The sequence below is a fragment of the Sceloporus undulatus genome, chromosome 4, assembly GCF_019175285.1.
Source record: "Sceloporus undulatus isolate JIND9_A2432 ecotype Alabama chromosome 4, SceUnd_v1.1, whole genome shotgun sequence".
Lineage (NCBI taxonomy): Eukaryota > Metazoa > Chordata > Lepidosauria > Squamata > Phrynosomatidae > Sceloporus > Sceloporus undulatus.
The window spans coordinates 137,137,137-137,160,675 of record NC_056525.1 but is presented as its reverse complement, the minus strand read 5'-3'; the positions used below and the strand labels follow the sequence as shown (position 1 = coordinate 137,160,675).

At 40.6% G+C, this 23,539-nt stretch overlaps 1 protein-coding gene across 8 annotated transcripts in view; it reads left to right on the top strand.

The window, feature by feature from the left end:
• Positions 1-23,539, top strand: part of CXXC5 (CXXC finger protein 5) — an 80,348-nt gene that overhangs the window by 38,069 nt on the left and 18,740 nt on the right. For 4 of the 8 annotated variants that reach the window (XM_042463539.1, XM_042463532.1, XM_042463535.1 and 1 more), the window contains exons 2-3: positions 6,198-6,290; positions 16,511-16,633. The exons of 1 other annotated variant lie outside the window; for it this stretch is intronic. The gene's annotated coding sequence lies outside the window, so the exon portion shown is untranslated. Of the gene's footprint in view, positions 1-5,807; positions 6,073-6,197; positions 6,291-16,510; positions 16,634-23,539 lie in introns of those variants that run through there. 3 more of the 8 variants (XM_042463533.1, XM_042463536.1, XM_042463537.1) reach the window with 3 other exon arrangements.

Sequence of the window (23,539 nt, the reverse complement as noted above, 5' to 3'; positions counted from 1 at the left end):
ATAAGTCTACTCTGTTTTTTGAAGTCAATTTTAGACTAAAAATTCTAGACTTATACATGAGTATATACAGTATGCCTGTTGTTATTGTGTGCCTTCCAGTTGTTTCTGACTTATGGCAACCCTATCACAGGATTTTCTGGGGCTGAGAGTGTGTGACACACCCAAAGTCACCCAGTGAGTTTCCCTGGCTGAGGGGAGAATCCCTGGTCTCTAGTGTTAGAGTCCAATGTACAAATCACTACACTGTGCTGGTACCCCATGCATTATTTTGTCTTTTCCATACGTTTCCTTTTGGATATTCTCAGACATCCATGTGCCAATTCCTTTCCATGGCTCCTCTTCTTCTTCCCCCACCCACCATCCTTCCTGTGATCCCTAGCTGCTGTCAACCTTTGATCAGAATGGTGGTGGCCACAATTTCAGTCACAGCTTCCCCAGTATTGGCAGTTCCTGGGACACAATAATCACTTTCCAGAATCTTCCTAAGGAACAGATCCATGTAAAGGAGCAATAATGGCCCAGGATAATGGCCCTTGGGTCTTTTTATACCACATAGTTTTAGAAATGAGATTCTACTTTATCTGTCACTGCAATATCGTATGGAATTCTGGGATCTGTGGTTTAGGAAGGATATTTAGTGTTCTCATCCAGAGAGCTTGTCTGATGCATCCCCAGAATTACTAACCCCAGGATTGCATAGAGTCCATCCATGGCAGTTCAGGTAGAATCATTTTGCTACAGTTGTATAGTGTGAGAGAGCCTCTTCTATGCTGCGGGGATTTATTTAAAGGGATTTGTTTACACTTTAACCTGTTTTAAGTACACTTCTGCTTTTGGAAATTAATTAATTTGGTTTAACCATGGAGTACTGTACTAAGTATAATTTATGATAAAGGACCAAGAGGTGGTTGTTGTTAAAACATGTGTCTTTGAATTCTGCTGATGTTCACTTCTGGGTGAAAAGATGAACAAACTGTTTCTTCTTTGTGCTTTTTGTGACTCACACATATGGGGTCACTCTGTAGAGGTGCAGATATCCTCAAAAACATCTACAGCACAGTGTTTTGGCGGGAGCCATGCCCCTTTCATTGCATTGCATGCTAATGTACATTTGCTTCCCATTCTTTCCCTCAGTGATTGCATTGGTAAGAATTGTATTTTCCTCCTTTATACTTTTACCTTTACTTTGTTTTTAGGCTGTCATCCTTATTTCTTTCTTTATTTGTAGTGCTTGTAGATATTCTTCATCTGCCCTATGTGGGCCTGTAGTCTGCAAAGGTATTCTTAAGAAAAGCATCAACTCTGCAGGCAACATTCTTCTGTCTGATGAACATTCCTGCTTCCTTCTTTGTTTAGGCAAGGAATCCTTTGCTGACTAACAAATTTGCATGGCACAGATGAAAAGGAATAGTGCTTCCTTTTTAAAAAGTTCTAAAATGGGAAGGTGCACTTAAAATGGCTGAGTTGATGGCTAAAAATAGTTTTCTGTATACTGCCTCCTTGAACATTTGCTCTTGACTCCCACAAATGACGGAACAACTCCGTGCAGACATTAGCATCAGCAGATTTCTCACTGACATCTTCATGCTGTCAGACCAAGTGTTGACTTCATTTCCTGTTTTAGTATCAATTGAAGCGCCACTGAGAGCAGCTTTAGGCCCTTATTTTTCCTGCCAGAGCTTCCCCAGCTAGGGTTATCTGGTTTTCCAAACAGCAATATAGGAATGCTCACTCTGTTACCAGGTCAGCTAAAGACTGGCTGGTACACGTGAGAGAGGCCCAAATAAAACCTCCTTCAAGCCTTACAAGAGAGGGCCTTTCATGAGCATTTCAGGCTCCATGACATTAGAGGTCTCTTGTGAGCCCAGAATGCTCACAAGAGACCATCCTCGCATGAGATTTGAGGTGAGCTTTATATAGGTTTGCTTCACATGCTGTTCAGCACAGCCACCTGGGCCTACAGGCTGAGAGCCAAAAGAGCACTCACAACAGATGATCCTTACAATATTTGGTATGTAATTTGAGGCCATCATGCTACATACCAAAATGCTCGGGGTGTGTGTGTGTGTGTGTGAGGAGGGGTAATCTGTTGAGGGCCTAAATACCCTAAAGCACCAGATCCCATCTGGTCTTGGAAACCTAAGCAAGGTCAACTCTGGTTAGTACTTGGATGAGAGAAAAACAACAAATGCTAGGTGCTGCCAGCCTTTATTTCAGAGGAGGAAATGGTAAATCTACTTCTTGTGTATCCTTACCTAAGAAAACCCTATAAAATCCATGGGGTTGCCATAAGTCAACAGGTGACTTGGGCACATACACATATGCAAGTCTATTGTCAGCCTGATTGGTGCCTATTCTTCCAGCTGAGAAAGGGAAATCCCCCTCTGATTTGTGACTTTTGTATCCCAACACAGAAAACCTCTGCAACACATTCCTCCCCATTCCCATCCACTGGATACCAGCCCCTCATTTTACTAGTCTTGATCACTGGTATTTAAATCAGCTTTGGTAATAATCTCAGAATTGCCTTCAATGAAGAGAGCAAAGACTAGTGTGAGTGTTAGTCTCAAAGGTGTGTTACAAGATCTGTCTACATACTGGTTTGAGAGAGGTGCAGGGATAGATAGCTGAGGTGTGAAAGTGGGGTGAAGACGTATCCCCTCATTGTTTGAGCCAGCTTCCTTTGTCATTTGCAAAATTTTATAAACCACTATCATATCACACTGTGCATAATTTAATAGATGGTCATTGCATTCCTCTTTCTTAATGAGCCAAGATGTCCCAGATGCTATTTCTAGCCTACTCTTCTAAGGAAGATGCTTCAGTCTGTTGATAATTTTGGTGCCTTTTTTGCACCTTTCTAGGTCTGTCATTGATTATTTTTTATTTAATGAGGTGACAAATTAAACATTTATTCACCGAAGTGACAAAACCTGCATGTAGAGTTCCAGATGTGACCGCATTTGGGGGGTTAATAGTAGGACTGCAGCCCAACTAAAGGGTTTACAGTTTTTTAACTGACAAATTTTTAATTGATTAATCTACTGATCAATTTTACAAAAATCTGCATATCTATATAAATATGGATTCCAATAATAATTATTGACCTCATTACTATTTCATCTGTTTCTAGACTGAAGGTCTTCTAGCAACGAGAATAACCCTAGGTGTGGCCTCCTTTACACAACTCATTTGTTTTCAACAGGATCAAGAGTTCATCTTTGGCAAATAACTTCTGACTTTTAGATTTATAACTACTTTTTTCAGTTATTCCATCCAACACTTCCTTTTTTCTTTCAGGAAATAGTGGTATTTTAACCTGAGAATGACCGCAGACTAATTTTATTCCAGAAAAATATTTTACCAGCTTCTGTTTCTGTGCCTCTAACAGCCTTAATATACAGTCATCCCTCCATATTTGAGGCTTTGATATTTGTGGCTTTGATTATTCACGGATTTCATTAATATGTTCTCTCTAGGACTGTCTAGGTCTTCCAGTGCAACTCTGTGGTCAACTTTAACTAAAAGTTGCACTGAAAGACCATTTGTAGCTACTCCAGTGCCATTCTACCCTCTTGTTGGACATTGACCACAGAGTTGCACTAGAGGACCTAGAGATTGCTAAAGAGGTGTCCTCTCAGGTAAAAACAGTGTTTTTATTATTTGCGGTTTTTCCATATTCACGGGGGTCTTGTTCCCCTAACCCTAGCGAATATGGAGGGACAACTGTATATATGTTAACGGATGGTAATGTTTCTCTTCATGCCTTGAAAAGTATTATAATTTCTGGGGGGGGGAAGCCTCCCTGAAGGGAGGATTCCCTCCCCGCCTTAGCCCCACTCCCGCCACCGCAACAGCGAAGCCGGTGCTCAGGCCAGGAGGGAAAGCCTCCTTGAAGGGAGGATTCCTTCCCTGCCTTAGCCCTGCCCCTGCCGCAGCAAAGCTGGGGCTCAGGCGGGGGGGGGGGGAAGCGTCCCTGAAGGGAGGATTCCCTCCCCGCTCGAGCTCCAGTGTCGCCGCTGCTGCTGCGAGGCCAGAGTCCAGGCCGGGAGGGAAAGCATCCCCTCAGCGAGGCTCCTATTCAAATGTAGGGAAAAATAAATAAATAAAATAAAATAAAGGTCCTACATTTGAAAATTTTGTCCTACATTTGTCCCGGTTTGGAGGTCCTGAGGAATGGCAACCCTACGCTGAAGCCATGTGAAAATAAAGTGTATGACATACATGCCCCATTGTTTTCAATGGGGTGTGAGCATACGTGGAATTCCCCTTATATATCCAGTATTATCTACTCTGTTCCTTAAATACTTAATAACAACAATAATAATAAATCCTGGGATAAGGATCTTGTTAGGATTGGGTGTATTTAGATTTATTCAGATGTGATACATGTGTAGTAGAATTAGAACAGAAAAGATTGGGGTTTTATGGATAAGGAGGAGAGGGAATAGGCAGGCCAGTTTATTTCTGACCAATTAACATTAGGGTGTTATTTGACATTAGGGTGGCTGGTGAGATACCATCCAGATATGACCTGGTCCATGGCAGTATAAGATACATACATTCAAATCTGGCATGATTGTATTTCTTTGCTCCAGATAGGCATGGCCCATGTAGTTTCCATCATGGCTGCTGTAGGATGGGATCACCAAGTTAAAACAACATAAATTCGGCTTTTCAGTGTACGTAGAACAAAGGAATATGTTTGTGGGTCATATTTTATATATGTGTTGTGTGTTCAAGTCATTGCTGACTTATGGTTACCCCTAAGTGAATCTGTCACAGGGTTGTCTTGGAAAGATGTGTTCCGAGAGTGTTTGCATTGCCTGCCTTTGAGGCTGAGAGAGTATGACTTGCCCAAGGTCACTTATTGGGTTTCCATGACTTTCCATGGGATTTGATCCCTGGCCGCTTACAATCTTAGTTTACACCTGTGCTTAGACTCCACTAAACCATGCTTGGTGGTCTCAGTTTATTTCTCTGGGTGTATGAGCCTTCAAGTCACCTGTTGATTTATGGCCACCCCATGAATTTCATAGGGTTTTCTTAGGCAAGGAATATTCAGAGGTGTTTTGCCGTTGTCATCTTCTGAAATATTGCCTACAGCTCATGGTATTCCAAGGTATTCCATAGGCTATATTTCTCCCATGTAAGTACTAACCATGGATATTAATGCTTAGTTTCCAAGATCAGACAGGATCTGGTGCCTTCAGGGTATTTAGGTTCACTAGTTTCTAACAATTTAATCTATTATATTTTAATGATGCTTTAACTGGTTGGAACTTTAAAATTTTCTTATTTAATTTTAGATGGGTATATATTGCTTATAATATTTTACAGTCTATGGTATCACAGTATTGATAACCATCTTTGGCATTTTTTTTATGGACAGGAAACTCAAAATTTAATAAATAAAAAGAGTGATAGAAATTTGGGTCCCATTATAGAATGCATTTTATGGAGTGCATATAAGCTCTCTTTCATGTGGCTAATGATTTCTTATTTAAATTTTCTTAAATTGTTTTGTTTCGCCTGCCCATCCTCCATTTTTATATTAACTGTGTTGTTGTAATTGTAATGCTTCTAATCTTATAAATTGTCAGTAGGTGGTGATGTAATGATGTTTACAAAAGTGGTTTGGTTCACAAAGAAAGCAGGGAAACCTCTTCTGAAAGCCACCCTACCCTCTTACTCTGGTACAGGGAAAGAAATCGGTCCACTTTCTTGGTGGTTGACATTTTGAACTTTATATTAGAGCAACAATGATAGGGTGTTTTTTTTTGAAAGGGGGGTTTCAAGCAATCTCCTGGCTTCATTTTGTTTGCAAAAATATAAATGAATATTATAATTAAATTCCCTTCCCCCAGTTACCAGGAATCAATAATGTTCGGCATTTTAGAAACACAAGGTACCTCTCAAGTTTGAAATCTTCTTGAAAAATAAGAATCAGAATCATGCAACCATCCAGGTGTTGGGGTCCACAGGTCATAGAAGGCCTAGCCAGCATGATTAATACTGAGGAAAGAGGTAGCCTTTTCTGGAGCCACCCAGTTTGAATCTCTGCCTTAAAATGTGTGTATTACAAGTGTGAGAGTGACAATTACATTGTTCTAAAGATTTCAAATTCTGATATTTGTTAGATTTCAGATCTTTGATTTTTATTTATTTGCTTATTTGCTTATTCATTTTTGTTTTAGCTCTGCCTTATACCAAGAGGAAACTACAGATTAACGACAGAACAGATGCCCCTGCATAAGAGGGCTTAAGGAGGCACACTCATCTAAATTGTGGTAGGCAAAATTTTAAGTCATGCTGTCCATGAAAATTCATGTAAATTACAACCTGGAAAAACAGATGTACCGAGTTGTGTAGTAGCACAATGTATCCTTGCTCTTGAAACCAATGGAAAATTTACAAGTACTTTGAACAGGAGGGATCTGAGATCTTAAATTATTTTTGCAGTAACTAAGGTACACTTGATCCAATCCCCCACCACAATCAAGTAATTGCTGCTTGGTTTGTCAGCAGTAGTGGAGCCTAGGCAAATAATTTCACTCCATCTGTGTGTTTAGTCAAGGATTCGAAATACAGTCATTCAGGGATGTAGCCAAGGGGGGGGGGTTCTTGGGGGTGTGGACCCCCCCCCTTCCATTAGAAAAATGAATAGTGCGTGCTGCTGCGCCACTGCACCCAAGCCCCCATATAATGGTGGCACTTAGTCTGGACCCCCTCCTTCCTAAAATCCTGGCTACCTCCTTGAGTCATTAACAATTTCAGGGTACCCACCTTGAAACTGATAGCTGATATGAGAGCTTTAAAAAGGAGCCAAGATTTTTCACTCTGTGCTTCTATTACATCAGTTCTATTCCATCTCGGTCACCCAGTTTTTTTAATGGTTCTTTATTTCACTCCTTCCAAAATGATGATGGCCACTATTAATTTCAATCCATTTTACCTTAACCCCTCAGGGTTTGCTAGCTAAGTCAGATACTGATGTCTTTTATTCACCATGCCCAATACACACAATGGGAAACTGGCTAGCAGGACTGGCTAGTTTTAGAAAAATCTGAGTAAGATGAAAACATCTTCTTCAAACAAATATTGTAGCAATTAATCTAAAATTTAATATTTTTATAACTTCCAACTTGAAAATGGCAACATGTCCACATATTTCAGGTTTCTTCCCAGTAAAAAGTATCATGCAGTGAAAGATGTAAAGGTTTAAATACTTTTATGTATCGTTCCAAATCCAGCACATAAATAATTCCAGCACTTAACATAGCATGCAAGAAATCAACTTAATTACTAGGTTAGTTGATCTTGTGCTTAAAGAATTAAGAATATCCAACTTCTGTTTAGATCAACTGTTTGTAAAGAGTTGGGATGTTGTTTTTAATGCACAGAAAAGTGAACATCGTCCATGTGCTAGTACAGATCTTGTAGCCAAAGTTTGTGTGTGTGTGCATGCATGCATGCACACATGCAAAGTTTAATTTGGCCAGGTTTGCAAATAGCTGGCACTCAGCTGGAAAGTCAAGGGCCTTGGCAACAATCTTCTAGGATGCTTGACTCCACAGGCAGTATAGAAGAAGTATCAAATGGAAGCATTTGGGAAACCAAATAAGCAACCAACCAACCACACTTTAAGGTCCTGTCCTGTCCTAACAGAAGAGGTAGTTCATTGGCTAATCCACAATATATAGCCTGTTCTATTTTGAACTGTTGTGATCTCTCTGGAATGAAGAATTTGAAGGATTAGCTGGGTGCCTGGAGTTTCAGCTGAATATTCATGAGACATGGCCTTCACTGACTGTTATTCCCACCCTCTGCAGTGGCTGAATCTCTTTATTCAGCTGGGTGAGAGTCTCTGCAATGCATTAGGAGAGCTGGCAAAACACTGTGTATCAGCAGGACAAGGGGAGTGTGAGGCATTATCCTCAAGAAGTTTGTCTTGTCTTCATCTGTTATTGAAAAGTGTAAATGAACAATAAGCTATTGGGAAATTCAGAATTGCAATAAGGAAAGTGTTCCAGGTTCAAGGCCACTTCAGTCAAGGTCAGTTTTTCCTAAAAAGATGTCTCACTCCGGTATGGAGTAAAAGTGACAAAAATAGCCCTTTTTGTTATGTGGACATGAAATAGGAAGACCTGATAAAGTGGTAAGCATGTGCTATATCTACAAGTCAGTATATGTACTTTAATCATATGTGCCAGTGTACATGTTGTTGAGCCTTCAAGTCTTTCCTGACTAATGGAGAACCTAAGGTGAACCTATCATGGAGTTTTCTTGGCAAGTTTCTTCAGAAGGGCTTTGTCATAGCCATCTTCTGAGGCTGAAAGAGTGTGCCTAGAGCCAAAGTGTGCCAAAGTCACCTAGCTAGTTTCCATGGCTGAGCTGGGATTTGAACCCTGGTCTCCAGAGTCATAGTCCAGTGCTCAACCACACCACCACACCAATACACATGTATTTTCTAACAAACCTCAAGCCTGTTACCAAATTTGATACCCTGGTCTGTGTTAGTGTGTGGTCATATGATTGCCCTATCATTCTCATTCAAGAATGAATAAATGAATAAAAAGTACAGTACTGTACTAGTTTTCAAACTTCGATAGATTGCAGTCCGCTTTATCAAATGCTTGGAGTATTGTCTCAGGCAGCAGATTATTAACACACATCGTTGGTGAGAAAGTTTTAAAAGTTACCCTAAATTTATTCTAGTTAAAATAAAATATTTAATCTCTGTTTCTGAAAGAAGACCTTGCTTTCCCATGAGCAATTACTGCCGTTTGTCCTGATTTTCCTTTGCATTTTTCCCTGAAGTCAAATGGCAGTGCTACTCTTTGGTGGTTCCCAAGAATATTTTCATGGATCTTTTTGTTTGTTTTTTGTTTATTTTGCCTTAAGTAAAAAAAAAAAAAGACAAAAAAAGCAACAATGATATGACAAAAAGGTCATTAGAGTTGTTTGTGCTTGACAAAATGCTGCTGCTATTTTTATCTGTAGTTTTATCTGTATCACTTTAATTATCAGTACTATGCCTACATGGTCTCCACTCTTTCTCTCTCTTTATATAGTATGTATATGGGCCTTCAAGTCATCTGTTGACTTATGGCAACATCATGAACTATGCAGGTTTTTTTAAAGCAAGGAATACTCAGGTGGTTTTGCCAGCTTCTGACTCTGAAATATAGCCTACAGCACCTGGTATTTGTTGGCAGTCTCCCATCCAAGTACTAACCAGGGCCAACCCTGCCTGGCTTCCAGGATAAGACAGAATCTGGTGCCTTTAAGGTATTTAAGCTCTGCTCCTTTAGTTCCCACAAAACTGTGTAAAGTAAGTTTGCTGAAAGTTTGTGATACTCCAAGGTCACCTAGTAATGCATGGCCAAGCAAGGATTTGACTTTAGCTTTCCTTGGTTCAGCACTTCAAACATTACACTATAGCTTTTTCCAGTTGGAAGAAACTGAAGTTAGTGCAATGTTTGGCAGAACAGATTGATTTAATTCTTTATTAAAAATTCCATGTGATTATTGGTAATATCTGTGAAAAAGATGGGTCTGCAACTACCTCAGGTTAGCAGAGTTGTGCCTAGTAGTCCATACTGAAAACAATTCTTGGACTGAATCACTGAAAATGTAATAGCATTTGTTTTGGAATGGCACTTTGTGGATGTGTGGTGGCCTTCCTGAGGGGGTTGTGCATGCCATAGATCAGAACAACCAGGGGACTTAATCTTTGGAATCCAAATGTTGCACCCCTTAAAGTGAAAACAAGTTGCCACTCAGTGGCAGTGATGGCTTCTTTTGGAGCTGTTATGATCTGCCATGTACAATAAATCTGTTTTAGTTGGAGGATTATCAGTCTGATAGACTGTAACAGCTCTTTCACTTTCTTCTGACATGATACGTCCAGCAGCAAACTAGTGCAGCAGTATTCTTTTGCTCAAAAGTTTCCTGTTCCCTTTCTGAAAACAGATGAAGTAATTAACCTGCCTTGTGGTGACTTCACCAAATTGAAAATAATTTCATTTCTAAAGAGCAGTGGTTGAAGTCAAGATTTTGTGGGAAGATTGTAAATACTAATTAAATCTGTATCTGCTAAACAATTTGAAAGAGGGCTGTCATTCCTTATCACTGTCCCCTATTGTTATTAGTTCAGTTTCTCTGTCATAATTTGAGCATTTGAACTGGTTAGATGAAATTTTGAAGTAACCTTCATATGATTTTTTGTTTTTCAAAAGTGTTGGATGGCAGCTTCTGTCACCCTCTTAGCTTCGAGGGAATGAGACTTGTGGTCCAAAGCATTCTGAAGATGATAGGTGTGAGAAGTCTGGCTTAATAGCTTGATTGCAATCACAGTCCAGAAGTGTTATTTATTAAGATATCATAGAACTCAATGTGGTGTAGTGGTTTGAGCACTGGACTCTGGAGATCAGGGTTCAAATCTCAGCTCTGCCATAAGAACCCATTGGGTGAACTTGGGCAAGACACACACGCTCAGCTTCAGAGGATGGTAGTGGCAAGCCCTCTCTGTAGAAACTTGTCAAGAAAACCCTAAGATAGTGTTCGCCTTCGGATCGTCATAAGTCAGAAACGACTTGAAGGTACACAACATTCATTGAAGTCTTGTCTACTAGTACAAGCTTGGTGCAGTTCAATCTATCATGTATTTCATGGATATTGTATAGTTTATATAGTTGGCCCTTGGTATCCATGGTGGGTCTGTTCTGAACCTCCTGTGGATACCAAAATCTCGGAATCCTCAAGTCCCATTAACCATAATGGCAGTGCATGCCGATGGCTGCACCACCTCCCCTCTCCCTCCTTCCTCTATCTCTCTTGCTCTCTCCTTCCTTCCTTCCTTCCTTCCTTCCTTCCTTCCTTCCTCCTTCTCCCCCCTCCTTCCCCCTCTGAGGCTTCTGTCCTGGGCTTGGCTTTGGGAGCGATTCAGAGATACAGGTTGTAGTCCTGCCAGCTGGAGGGAGACAGAGCTGAGGCTTTGGTCTCATAGCCCCCTCCCCCAGGCCCAACACCCAGGATGGAACCTCCAGATTCTGAGACCCAAGCCCCAGCTTCCACTCCCTCTGGCTGATGGGGTTCCAACCTCTGCCTCTGAACTGCTCCCAAAGCCAAGTCCAGAGAAGAAGCCTTGGAGGGGGAGGGAGGGGGGAGAAAGGAAGGAAGGAAGGAGGGAGGGAGGGAGGATGGACTTCAGTGCATTTATCCCCAGTGGTGGTGCAACTGCGTTCATGTGCCGCCATTGGGAGACAATGTGGGCTTATCTTCCGTGGATGCTCAAATCCGCAGATGTCAGGTCCACAGATACCAAGGTCCCATTGTATAGTCTGCCCTTTCTTTATGCGGGGGATCCGTTCCGGACTCACCCATGTAAAGGGAGTTCTGCCTATGCTCGAGCCCCATTTAAATGAATGGGGCTCATGCATGCAGTGGCGTGGTGGTGCAGTGGTGCACGCGCGCCATGTGCGCGTGCCCTATTATTCCATATGGGACACACCGCCCCTTCTCCCAGCATGGCTTTCAGCCTATGCTGAAAGCCACATGTGACGCGGGTGCACTGTATATTGTTATATAAATAACAATATACACTTATGTATTGTTATGTAAATAAAGCTATAAATAGATTAAGCTATATGAGCCCTTCCAGGGTGACCGCATATATGAGTAATTCCTTTGTTTGTTTCTAATGCAACAGCCTACCTGTCTGCTGCAAGATTGTCATTGAGGCCGACAACATTTGATTTCAATAAATCTTGTCCCTAAAGATGGTGTTAGGATGAACACAAAATGAGGGCCAAACCCAACATGTTAACTGGAACAAGACATCGTTACAGGCTAGGAATGGAGTAGCATGGGTCCATGCTGTCTTCAGTGGCAACACATCTTTGAATGGCCTAGCTCTCACACTTACTGGCTTTTCAAAGTCCCAAAGTCTGTCTTTTCAGACCTAAGTATTGACCAGACCAAAGGAATATTGATTTAAGATCTCTCTTGGTGGTACCTTCATAGGAAGTACATTTATACTGGATCGGACAAGTGGTCCACCCATCTGCAGTGTACTCTGATGATAGTCCTCCAGGATGTTAAGTAGAGGTTTTTGTAGATGCCCTTGTATTTCTTGATATACTTGAAATAATTGATGCCTTTTTAAGCAGGCCTGCTGTTTCACTGAGCTGTGCCCACTTTAGCTCTCCTTAACAGAACTGCTATGGCAAGTAGTTTTGTTTTGGTTCAAATGTTGAATTGGTGCAGCAGTCAAGGGAGTAAAAAACCTGAAGAATATTTTTTCTGTCTGTTGACTCAGACTGATGTGGATGTGGTCGTCTTAAAAAGAAGGTTCCTACATACTCGTTATTATTACATGAAAGACAACATATTCCCCCCCCCCAAAGAAATCCATTTATCAACAAATCACGTTTTGGCAATTAAATGGTTTGAATCCAATTTGAGCCCATAGCAGGGGGCAAAAGATTAAAGTTCTTCCATCCAGATGCTGTCCCCCTGCATTTAACTTTAGTGAAAAAGTTGACATTGGCTAAGTCTTTAAAGAAACAAACAGTCTGACATGCAGATAAGTGGAAGGGATTAAATGACCATTTGGTTCATTTATTCTCTGACACTTTTCTTCCCACATGAGAATGTTTCTTATCCTTTCTCAGGAGTGATGCTACGAGGATGATGGGGGGAGGCTTTGGCTCCTCAAATAAGAATTCTACCCCCATTAAATTTTCTGAAAGTCTTTTTCAAGACTTTTTTCATGAAAGTCTCCACATTTTTAGCTCAGAGTGTCACACTGAAAATCATCCACACACTATTATATCACCTGTGTTCACATTCTTTTGGTCACTTTGTCTACTTCTTTTCTTGGACTCCCACACTTTATTTATAAATGCTCACATGAGGTTTTAAATTATTGCATTGCTAGAAATTAGAGGTGTTAAGGAAAATTTAATTGGCTTTGGGGGGCAATGCCCTCCTTTGCCCTTCCGCCCAGCTATATCCCTGCTCCTCCAGTTAATGAAGCTGATAGAAATAAAAACAACTCATTTAAGATAAGATGGCAGAGAAGAGTTGTGTGGATACTGTGGACTGCCAAAAAATAACAAAAAATAAAATAAATGAGTCCTAGAACGAATCAAGCCTGAACTTTTCCTGGAGGTCAGAAGGACTAGATTAAGGCTGTTGTATTTTGGACATATCATGAGAAGGCATAACTCAGTAGAAAAAAACAATAATACAGCACACCCGTGTTATACGTGGCTTTCAGCACATGGGCTCAAGCCACGGGGAGCGTGCGGGGCACAGCGGGTGGCACGTCCCATTCAGATGAATGGGCATACGTCACTGCACCGCTGCGTGCATGAGCAGACCAATATAGTAAATGGCTTTCGGACTCTGAATACTGATGGCAGTTGAGCAGAATGTTATTGTCTCACTTTCCACAACAGTGTCTGAGGTGGCTTATTGTCAATTAAAAGAAGCAGTCTATAAATGGGAATGGCTAAAACTGACCTGTTTTGTGCTCAGAGGCTTATCTAGATATGAGTTGTAATGCAACACTGTGTATTGATATGAATTGCATTGCAACACTGTGCCAGAATGTGCAGATGTAGATATACATCTCAGCATGTGCACTCCAGTCAAATTAGGGGGTGACGAATAACATAAGGTGATCCCCCGAGTGATGTTTTTGTTCACTACTGCACTTTCTGCTAAACTCCATATTGAATTGCATCCCACTTGTATCTTGGGTTACTGAGACTGCGTCTGCACAGTAGAAATAAAGTAGTTTGATACCACTTTAACTGCCATGGCTCAGTTGTGACAAAAAGCTCTCTGACAGAAGACTAAATATCTCACAAAACTGCAGATCCCAGCATCCCATAGCATTGAGACATGGCAGTTAAAGCAGTGTCAAACTGCATGAATTTTGCAGTGTAGATGAAGCTTGAGTCTGAGTTGCAAAATTTGTACACAAAAATACCATTAAAATTACTTGATATGTTTGGGAGCAAGCACCATCAAACAGGGAGAGAGAGATTTGCATCTGAATAAGCATATATATTTGTTTGTTTAACTTATACCCCACCTTTCTCCCAACATAGGATCCAAGGCTTTCAAAAGCACAATACAATTTAAAAAAACCTACTAATACAAAATTTAAAACAAACTAAACTTCTTTTTAGAAAACACATGTTCAAATGGTTAAAGACAGTTTTAAAACACATTAAAACATAAATTAAAAACACCACACACACACACAGCACCCATTAAAAGTGTCTGCTGAACACACTAGAAACGAAAAGTTTTCTAAAATAGAAACTGGCTAAAGGAAAGAAAGCAGGGAGGGAGCCAATTGGTGCAGCTGGTGCCAACTGGTCCTCAACAGACGTACCAAGGACGGTGATGAAACTTCCGTTGCAGATTTTAGAGCACAGGATGGCTCATATAGTGAGATAATGGTTGTCCAAATAGAATTGCACAGTAAGATGGCACTGCTTCTGCCCCCTAGGTACAGTCCAAAAGCAGGCTGGAAGAACAATCAAGTTACTTCTTTCAGTACAGTATGTTGTATTTTAGTCATTCAGCTTCTGAGAGCCCTGGTGGCCCAGTGTTTAAATGCCTGTACTGTAGCCAGTCACTCACAAACCCTAAAGTTGCGAGTTCAATCCCCGCTAAGGGGGCTCAAGCTCGACTCAGGCTTGCATCCTTCCGAGGTCGCTAAAATGAGTACCCAGCTTGTTGGGGGCAATTAGCTTACAGTTGTAAACCTCTTAGACACTGTTAGTTCAGTATGAAGCGGTATATAAATGACGCTGTTTTTGTTTTTTGTTTGCTTGCAAATAGAGGAAAAAGGTGGAAGCAACAAATATTTGCTGGTATGATTATTTTGTTTCGTTACTTCTAAATTCAGCTTCTTCACCTAGGCTATATATATGATTTTCAGCAGACCAGGATTAGGAGATATTCTGAACAGTCATTCCTCCATATTTGTGACTTTGAAATTTGCAGATTTGATTATTCATGGATTTCATTAATATGTTCTCTCTAGGACTGTCTAGGTCAGTGGTTCCCAACCTTCCTAATGCGCGACCCTTTAATACAGTTCCTCATGTTGTGGTGACCCAAACCCATAAAATTATTTTCATTGCTACTTCATAACTGTAATTAAATAGGTGTTTTCCAATGGTCTTCGGCAACCCCCATGAAAGGGTCATTTGACCCCCAAAGGGGTCCCGACCCACAGGTTGGGAACCACTGGTCTAGGTCCTCCAGTGCAACTCTGTGGTCAACTTTAACTAAAAGTTGCACTGAAAGACCATTTGTAGCTACTCCAGTGCCATTCTATGGTCAGTGTATGTTGGACATTGACCATAGAGTTGCACTGGAGGACCTAGAGATTCTAGAGAGGTGTCCTCACAGGTAAAAACAGTGTTTTTGTTATTTGCGGTTTTTCCATATTCACGGGGGTCTTGTTCCCCTAACCCTAGCGAATATGGAGGGACAACTGTAAATAGTTTTCTATCGCATGGTGTAAGACTCCTCACTTCATGTTGAACTAGGAAACATTATACTAGCGTAACAGATTATACTAGTGGCAGAAGGCTTTTAAATTCAGACTCATTGTGTGACAAAAGTATTATGCAGGCTTGCCTTCCATCAGGCAGATTTCCAGACATGCTAACGTAGTACTTATCTGACACCCAACATCCTCCCTTTATGCATTCCCTTCCCAGTTACAGCTTCACATCCCCCTTGCACTGCTCCCATTCAGCGCATTTCTAAAGTCTGTGCATTTCTCACATATGTACCATCTCCAGGCTTAAGATGACAGCAGCACAAGCATACTTGGACAGGAAGGTAGCATCCAGCCTTCGTTCAGTTCATATTTTGTGCATTTATGCAAATTTCTGTGACTATTGTTTTTGCAGTAGCTCTGTTTGAGGGACAAATCTACACATTGCCTGTTTTAATTTGATACCTTATCCATATTTCTATACTCACAGTGAATGCCTTGACATGGCAGTCACAGAGAAGAAACCCTTAGGAGTTTGGGATTATGATATTGATTGGAAAGAAAAGAATTCAAAACACAGTGAACAATGCAAGCACACAGCCATTATTTGCAAAATTTCATTGTGAGGGATGGATAGGGTTTCATATGGGATAATTAGAGAGAGAGAGAGTGCTAGTCTGCTCCTGGGTCTTTAAAGAAAGGTTTGCTATGTAGAAATCAAGTGTCTACAGTATAGATCTAAACCTTATCGGCCACTAGCAGAGAACGTCTGTACATCAGCCTGTTGCTAAAGCAGCATCTACAGGGGTTGGTTGAAAAGTTGGCACTCCTTGAAAGGGAGGCCCTTGTGAACAATAAACATTGGGAACTGGTTCTGTTGCTCACTATAGATAAGTAGCAAATGTTTCCACACGTACATTTTTTTCACCGTGATTGCTGTTATAATGATTATTTTCTCTGTGTTCCAAAATCTAGGAAATAATCCAGGGATGTGTTGTTGGCTTTTATATGGACTAACATATAGCATGCTGTGATCAGTAGAAGAAGAGGCCAGCCATCTTTCTACTGCTGTTCTTCTGTTCAAGCTCAAATCTTAAGGTAGATACTTACCACGATCAGTTTCACAAATGACTGATTAACTTTAAGTAATGGCGGGTCTACACTGATAAGACTATTTTGGGCTGCTCCAGGATTATTTTGGCTCTAAAGGTGCTTTGAATTCCCTCCTTTACCTGGGCACTCCAGAAAGATGCTGGGAAGCTGTCTGCACATGCATCCCACTTTTCCACCCACTGCCAGCACAAGTCAATCTCTCTGAGATCGAAAATTAGGTGCCTAGCACTGATCACAGCACTTTGGTGCCTTGTGAACTTGGAGGGACTCATTGGTGATGGTGGCAGATGGCACAGCAGGATGCTGTGTAAACAGCCACCTGGCATTACTCTGGAGTGCTCCAGAATTTACAGGAAAATTGTAACTTTTCAAAAATTGGATTAAGGCAAACGTTACCCAAATTGGGTGGAGAACTGGCCTTCCCACCTGAAGACAAGTCGGCATTTGAATTGGGGATCTAGCCCTGTTTTTTGTGAACAGGACAATGCAGAGGCAGGGGAAAACCAAGGTAAATGACTGCGTAACTATGCCCTAAGTCACAAGACTTAGATTTGTGACTTCAGTTGACTTCCACGGAGACACAGAGACATAACTGGGAAACTTCCTTCTCAGCTAGTTAGGGCTGGTTACACTATTGTTTATTCTGGGATTAGAAACCCTCTTGATAGTGTTTCCACAACCAGTGTGGGAATTAGAGGCTGAGGAATACTGCAAGAGTCAGCAGCTTGGAAAAGGTTAGTACTGCTTCTTTCATCCTGAAATATATTCATCATGTAGTGAAAGAAATTTGGCTTCTGTAGTACGTAGAAGAGGATATGCTACCAAACATAAAAAGATCTTTTGGAGCCTCTTGGCCATATGGAGAAGGTTTTACTTAAAAATACCAACTGCAAGATAATTTTGCATACTCTCTTTTTCCCTGAAACAAATTTAGCAATTTCTTTCCTCTTTTTTGTGTGTGGTTAAAGAGAGTTTGAAAATAATGTGACAATGACTCTTGAATATCCAGAAAGAAGAGGAAGTTTGAGTGCAGAGATGGACACCATGGAGGCAGTTGGGCTTCTCAACTGTGCAATGTTTTAGTTTTCTAAAGGCTTAATTTCTTTTATCTAGAAAACCAGCCCTGTGGTAGTGGCTCTGCTTGTGGTGTAGAAAGGAAAAAATAACAGAGGTTTATTGCAGGTAGTGAGAATTTTCAGTACCAAGACTATTTTAAGATGACAATTGGGTCATTTTAAGAACACATCAAAAATCAAGGCAAGGAGAATTTGGTAGAATTCTTTTGGAAATGAATGGGGTGGACATAAGATGGGAGTTCTTTTATTAAAAAAAATCTATGGATTATTCTTGTAACTTTATAGGTTGTGTTCTAAAAATCACTTTATGCTATAACATTGTTTAACTACCCTGCCATACTTAGAGGAGCCAAGTCAATCCTCTCAGTGCATCATCAGGAATAAAGCTGGGGCTCGAGTCTTCATTAATATTTGTGAATATAGAACAAAGCCATGGTAGCTGTTTTGTCTTAACTGATGCAAAATCTGTGTGTGAGCTTCTGTGTGTCTTTAGTTGACTATGACCACAAGTAAGCCTCAGTGAACCCCATGTGAGTTATTTCTGAATAGAGCTGTATAGGATTGCAATGGCCCGTTCCTGACAGGCAAAAAGTACGCACTCTGCATGTACTAGGGTTAGAAAGGGGCGTCACTTAGTGACGCCCCAACCCTAATACGCAGGGAGTGCATAGAAAATGACAGCACTCTATACAGATGGGCACTACCATGACTACGTCATGACCGCACTGCCTCCAAATGAGGCGGTGCGGGAGTGACATAATCACGCTGCGCAAGAGCACCTGGGACGCTCTTTTGGCGGCACAGGAAGGAGCTCTGTTTCAGAGCTCTTTCCAGGATTTGCATTGCTGGCGCAGCCTCTACACAGCTGCGCTGGAAAGCGGCGGATCAGGGCCTCAGAGGCTGCCGTTGTGGCAGCTGAGGCCCTGATCTGGTGGGGAAAGGGCCAGTTACAGGCCGCCCGAAATGGGCGGTCTGTAATGCGCCAATGTAAGGTTTCTGTCTTGTGCTGACTTACTTTGACATGAGTTCTTTTGAACTCAGAATTAGTTTTCAGTAAACCCAGCAAAGGAAAACAGAAAAATCAGTAAGGAAAGCTTTCTTTTTCCCCTCCAATTACTTTTTCTCCCCAATGTGGGAAACGCTGGGGTGGGCGGAAATCTACCTCTTTCTTTGGAATGAGTGAAAAGCTTTTTAAGAAAAGGTTTACTCACTCAAAATTCATAGTATTTATGAAAGACAGCATTACAGAATGCTTATAAATAACTGCAAGAGTTTAGTGGTCTTACAGGCTTTAACTCAGCATCCAAATATGCTTCTAGTCCTTAATCTTGTGGCTGAACAATATATTTTCTGTTTACTACAACATTTGTTGGTTCCATTAGCAGGTAAAATAAGGTATTAAGGTGCTATATGGTGCATTGCTGCATTCTTAGGGTGCTTCCACACTGCAGAAATAATCCAGTTTGACACCATTTTAATCTGTGGCTGAAAGCTATGGAATTCTGGAAATGTAGCTTGTTGTGGCACAGACCTCTCTGACAGAGAAGGCTAAATGTCTCACAAAACTACAGCTCCCAGAATTCTATAGTTTTGAGCCATGGCGGTTAAAATGGAGTCAAATTGGATTATTTCTTCAGTGTGGATTAGAGAGTAGTTGCGGATATGTAATTCTAGATTACACATCTCTAACTGGTACTCAATCCCAGTTTATACATTTAAGTAGTAAAAATAAACTTAGGACCACTAAGAAAGTAAATATTGTATGCTTGTTTTTCAAAACTTGTTTTTCTTTCATTTAGAAACAAACTTTCTCCTTTATAACTTGAACATTTGTTTTTATTTTATTTTATTGAGTTTTACATAACATATAAATATGCAACATAGATTACATACATGAACAACACATCAAAAAAGAAAAAGAGAGAAAAAAACAACATATAGAACTTACAAATATGGAAATCCTTAAAAATACTAAAAGATAGAATCTTGATTACAGGGTTAAGAATGATTTACAAAATAAATTTGTATTTCAAAAGTATTCAACTTAGTTACTAAACTACAATCAAGAAAAGTTTTCCTTCCTGTTACTCCAATTAATCGGTTTCTGACATCGAATTTGATATTATTATTTTGTCATTTTAAGCAAACCCTTTACATTATACCAACGGTCAAACTAATAATAATAAAAAAGATATATTCGGTCTTCAACAATTGCAACAATTGCTAGCCTTGCTATTTCACTGTTAAATCTTATAAATAGTTTACAGTTTAAATAAAGAAAAAACAATGCCACAGATATTTTTAGTCCTTTAAAAAAATCATTTTCATGTGACTCCATTTTTTCCCTAGATAATCTAACACTTTCTGCCATGTATTAAAAAAAATCATCTGATTTTTCATCGCTTAGTTTACTTGTTAATTTATCTAACTCAAGTACTTCATACAATTTTAAAGTCCAAAGTTCGGGACATTCTTACTTTTCCAATACCTTGCGTATACAATTCTGGCTGAAGAAATCATATAAAATAAAACACACCCATATTCCCCCCCCCCCAATCATCATTGATCATATTTAACAAAAATATTTTAGGCTTAAACTCCAAATTAATATTCAGTATCTTATTAATCCATTTACGAATGTTTAACCAATATTTTGATGCTTTTTTACATTTCCACCATAGGTGGGATAGTTATCCCCCTTTTTAAAGTGCGCTTCCAGCATTTATTGCTGGAGTTTCCATAGATTTTACAGATTTTTGTGGGTGTCAAGTACCATCGGTGACATAGAGTTTATAATAATTTTCCCTTATGTCCTGGCACAAAATATATTTCACTCTTTTCATCCATGTGGTTTCTCACTGTTTTAAGTCCAAAGTTCTTCCTATGTCTTGCACCCAAGACACCATCTTTGCTTTTACAGTTCCATCCTCTGTGTAATGTTTTAACAACAGTTTATACATAGTTGATATCGAGACACCCTTTTTTTGACCATATAGTATCTTCAAATTCAGATCTGTTGCTCCATATCCCACATGATTTAATAACTTCAACATTTCTGATAATTTTTGCAATTGTACACAGGATACAGCTGCTGGAATTGCACCACTGAGCCTGGCCACCATCACACCTAATGCAAATCACAGCTAATGCAGCTTCAGTGAAAATAATGGAAAAAGCAGTTTTCTTGGGCTGCAACATGGCTTTAAACTATTACCAGTGATTATTGTGAAGTTTGCAACTTCTTTCTTTCAGTTAGTCTCAAAGGTGTTCCAAAATCCCTCTGCATAGAATTTAAGACATTTATTAAGGTAATCCTCATCACATGTCCTGTTTGTGCTAAGCTGGCAAGAAAGAGAGAATTTAAAATAAAAATAAACAAAAACCGTACACTAATGGAAAAGATTGAAACCCATCTTGTTGGTAGCAGTGGTTGGTAACTATTAATAAAGTTTCTCTCAGGTCTCAGCTGCATTTGCTGAATCTTTCCATCATTTGATTTCCAACTTGTTGTGGGTGTAGCTCAGCATATGATCTTACTCTTAAGTCAAGCACAACCACTGACCAATTGTGTGTTTCTGTTATGATATATGTGGGCATTTTAAAAAATTAAAACCTTCTCTCCAAGCAGGCAGCAATGCTTGATAAGCAAAAGAAGAGGTGTGTGCGCGCGCAAGCATGTGCACTCCTTTCATTTGGGGTGGGAAGAATGATGGATGTTGTTTTTTTGTTTTTGTTTCCAGTGGCACTTTTTCTGCCTCCTGGCTCCAGGAGTGTGGCTAAGTGACTTCCAGTCCTGGAATAGCTCTCCAGTCTCTACAGCAAAAACTGACAGGGATACTCAGACAATAAATTGCAGAGTTGCAAAGGGAGTTTCCAGGGAATGTATGCTCCCTTTAAGGTCAAAGGTAAAGCTAAGGGTTGGTTTCCCAAATTGTTTGCTGGGTGAGAGAATGCTTTAAACTGTTGTGGCACAAAAATAATGTTGGCCACAGATTCCAGTGTGTTGCTGGAATTTTGCAAGAATTCTCCTTTTATGTTGAAAGGTTAAACATCAAGAAATTTGTCAGCATCACCTTAGGACCCATACATTTTGATGGCTGACTGGGGAAAAAGAAGGAAACTTGCCTGTGTGCTTGTACTGAGTTCTGAGGCAGTGAGCCTAGGGAGCTAGGGCAAAGTCATAGGTGGGCTCTCACCTGTCTTTCATTTTGCAACCACTAGAAAGTATGGCCAATGGACACCTGGAAACAACATCTTTTGGGTTCAGACCATTCCTGCTTATTCCTGTGAGAATTGTGTTCTCTACATATGCTGTACAATTTTATTGTTGTGGTTTAAAGTTGTGGTTTGAAAATTATACATTTGTTGTTTATAGTGATTTGAAAGCCTTGAGCCCAGTCTTAGATTTGTTGAATTGGTAGAGAGGGTAGAATATGAGACAGTTGTGTACCTAGCATATTTAACACCTGGTGTGGATAATTTTTAATACCCCCAACAGTCTTTTCCAAGTCTGGGGAGGCAACTCCCTTTACCACCTGGTTAGCAGAGCCACCAGACCCAGAAGGCCCCTTCACACTAGTGGCCACAGGCAGGAACAGGCTGCTCCTGTTGCACTGCAGCCCTTTCTAGGTCTGGCAGAGCTGCTGGGTGACTGGGACAGGGAAGAGATTTGTTTTCCTATCTGGCCAACAGAGCTGCCAGAAGCAGAGGTCTACCTAGTCCTGTCAGCAGCTACTGGTGGGGTGGGCTGCTCTAACTGCCCTGCAGCTTTTCCAGGTCTGGTGGAGCTGCTGGATAAGTGGGAGAAACAGGAAACTTCCTTTGCCACCTGTCAGAATAGGAAGTGACCCCTTTCCACCAGCACACTGGGTGACATTTCCTCTGAGGGGTCACCCAGTGCAATCCTCAGTTCCCTAGTGATGCCCCTGGTATCAGACACACTGAATGCTAGTACCACAGACAGGATGTTGAACTTGAGAATGGATCGTACTCTGACTCAGGTTTCAAGTTCATTAGATGGCCCATGAGCCTAGCCCCTGTCCTATTTCTTAACCTATCTTTCAAGATTCTTATATTGATAGGGGAACATTACCCACCTAGAGTTTACAGGATACAGTATAGAGTAATTATTAAATATTATGTACCGATTATACAGTGGGCCCTTGGTATCCGCTGGGATCGGGTTCCAGGATCCCCCATGGACAACAAAAATTGGGGATGCTCAAGTCATTATTATACATAATGACACAGTAAAATGGTACTACTTATACAAAATGGCAAAATCCAGGGTTGCTTATTGGAATTTATATATTGGGGGAATATTTTCAAGCCGTGGATGCTTGAATCTATGCATAAAAAATCTGTAGATATGGAGGGCCAACCATATAAGGTTATTTCATGGCCCAGGTATCTGTAGCTTGAATTACATCTCAGCCTTCTCTTCTTAGGGGACGGGGGGATGTATGGCATAGAACAGCCATATTCCAACATCCATATATAATTTGGATAAACTCAGAATATTAACTCTTCTAATCCAGGTGATTGGCTGCTGTCTCTCTCTCCTTCTCTTTTTAAGGAATGTAGTGGTTATGGCATCCAGAAGTAGCCATTATACTTGGAGGCTTTAATCTGGTCTGTGATCTGTTGACTAGAGAAGGGGGGGGGGGGGGATACCGAGAATTGGTGGATTATCTCCTTGCCATGGATATAGAAGCTATTGGAACCACAATCCTGCCAACCTCAAGAGCTGTTTGAGCAGGATGGTTGATGACCTGGTTAAACCAATTATTGAACTTCAAAGCCACTTTCATGTATC